We start from the raw sequence: 2,480 nt of genomic DNA, 5'->3' as shown, positions 1-2,480 counted from the left end.
CCAGCAAACTGCTTATCTTAGCTGTCAAAATACTCGTTTACCCAAAGCCTCTCCCCCGCCCTCGCCTCTGCCCGCCAGCTGCCAAGTGAGGAGCCAGGACAGGTTTCTGCCTTCAAAAATCCTGTGTTCTTGACATCGGTCAATGAATACACTCAATATCTAAGTATCCCAGCTGGCTGGAATAAAGACTTTCAACTGGCTATAAACTGTGGCTAAGGGCTTATCTCTGGTGGGTTCCCAGGAACAGTGTGATTAACAGTGGCACACACCTTTAATCCTAGCAATGCAATCAGAAGGCAGACGCAAGTGGATCTCTGTACTGTCTAGGCCAGCCTGGTCTACATAGTGAGTTTAAGGAGAGCCAGGGCTACATAGAGAGCCCTGTCTCAAGAAAACCAAAACATAAAATAAAAATAATTTGCTTACAAACCAAGGTTGTGTGTGATACCAGAGAGCTGAGGCTTTTGATTTGTTCAGAACCTTTTTTAAACTAGGGGGTCGATCTTTTATGTAAAATCTCTTCTTAGAGAAGTTTTAGATTTTGGATCATCCCCATTGGCCAAGGTCTGACTTACATTACTCCCTACCGGCCCCAGCCCTTTTAGTGTAAGAAAAAATTTCAAAGGTTACCTGAACCTGAGAGATTTATTAGAGTCCTTGAATTTACTTCCAGCCTTCTATAACTTACTGTGAATACCAGTGGCCTTTGTTCTACTGCATTTCCTTTGTTAATGTTCAAGCGAACTTATCTACCCAGATAGACAGACAGGCAGATATATGATGATGGAGAGAGAGAGAGAGAGAGAGAGAGAGAGAGAGAGAGAGAGAGAGAGAGAGAGAGAGAGAGAGAAAGAGAGAAAATCAACTTTTCAAAAGGAAACTGGTAATTGGACTCCAGGAAATGAGAGTAATTCTCAAAGATGTTTTGTGCATTACTAATTGTGGCTCGGCCAGCAAAGTTAATCTTTAGTTTTCCAACAGGAACACAGGAATGCACCCCTCTGGGGTTTATGGGCGCTCCCTCCTGTCCTCAGGATGCGGCCTCTTACAGCTCCGGGGTGCTCAAGTGTCATTAAGGGCTACTTCCCCGAGGGTCCCATCGCCTGAACATGCCAGGTCGCCTTAGACTGAAGTTGTCGCCACCTGCGGTCGCCCTGCACCCTGGCCCATACCCAGCCAGCAAAGCGAGTGGAGAAGCTGCAGTCCTCGGCGCCCTTCCCCGCTCCGCCCGCAATCCCCTGTGCGCCGGCGCAGGGCTCGCAGCGACTTCCAGGGCCGGGCTAGAACGCGCCTGGCACAGCAGCCGGGGACTTGGGGTCCCGGGATCGCGCAGCGCCGCCAGTAGCGCGCGGGTTACACACCGCGCAGGTCACGTACCCATCTGGCCCCAAGTGGCCGCTTGAGAGGCTCAGGTCTCAGAGACTTCACTGCGTGCCTTAGGGTCCGCAAAATGGAGACGCCCAGAAACCGAAAGCAGACGTGGCAGCAGGCGCGGCTTCCCTGAACTCTGGCCTGCATCCTGGGCTGGGCTTTAGCGATCACAAAGGTCCTCTGCGTAGGCATGGCGACCGTTCTCTCCAGACCCTTACTTAACTTTATAAAGACAAAAAGGGGGGGAGGGGACAGCTTTGGCTAGATATATATTCCACTTTTAATTTCTAGAAATGGTTGAAATACAGAAAAACACAAGTAAAATATCTTTATTTCTACCACTCTGAACTCAACACGTGGGCTTCCTTTCTTATACGTTGGAACCACCCCAGTGGGAGGAGACAAAGTATCAACAGGTCTTCCGTGTTGGTCACTTACTCTCTTGCATGGGCCTGTCCTGAAGCATGATTAGGTTAGGGGCAGGACTGTGTCCACTTCCTCGTCTCAGCGCTGGGATTTTGTCTGTTTTGAGCCTGTACGGGTCTTGTGTGTATTGGCAAAGCCTCCGTGAATTTATGTGTGTATTAACATTAGTTCTATTCTGTCAAGAATTCCCTGAGCCTTGAATGGAGGATGTGATAAACACATTCCATGTAGGGTTGAGTTCTCCAAAGTCTCTCCCTCTCCACACTGTCTAGTCGTGCTTCTCTGTTAATTCCCATCTAGTACAAGAAGCGTCTCTGATGACGGTCGAGTGAAGAAGCACTGAACTACGGTAATGGGCATATGTCATTAGGGCTCAGTTTATTACTTTGTTCTTTTAGTAAAATAATAGTAGGAGATTTTTCCCTAGGGTCCATGACCTATCTAGTCTCGGGTTCTTGACCACTTTAACAGTGTCATATATGAGATGCATCTCCTGGAGTGGGCCTTAAATCTGATTTTTTTTTTTTAAGTGGTTGGTCCTTTCATAACATTTATGCCACTATTGCACAGGTATATCTTGCAGACAAGTCACTGTTTTATGTCACAGAGTATTAAGACCAAAATTATTTAGGATCTTGAGTTTTACCAGTTCAGTCTCATTCTTAAATCTAAATGCCACTCAA

General features: G+C 47.3%; 1 protein-coding gene across 3 annotated transcripts in view; it reads right to left on the bottom strand.

The window, feature by feature from the left end:
* Positions 1 to 1,627, bottom strand: part of Cflar (CASP8 and FADD like apoptosis regulator) — a 47,772-nt gene extending 46,145 nt beyond the window's left edge. For 2 of the 3 annotated variants that reach the window (XM_031367586.1, XM_031367587.1), the window contains exon 1: positions 1,378 to 1,623. The gene's annotated coding sequence lies outside the window, so the exon portion shown is untranslated. Of the gene's footprint in view, positions 1 to 1,377 lie in introns of all 3 variants that reach the window. The other variant, XM_031367588.1, reaches the window with a different exon arrangement.
* Between the last annotated feature and the right edge of the window lie 853 nt (positions 1,628 to 2,480).

Source organism: Mastomys coucha, unplaced genomic scaffold (assembly GCF_008632895.1).
Source record: "Mastomys coucha isolate ucsf_1 unplaced genomic scaffold, UCSF_Mcou_1 pScaffold14, whole genome shotgun sequence".
Classification (NCBI taxonomy): domain Eukaryota; kingdom Metazoa; phylum Chordata; class Mammalia; order Rodentia; family Muridae; genus Mastomys; species Mastomys coucha.
This window is presented reverse-complemented; position numbering and strand designations above follow the sequence as displayed.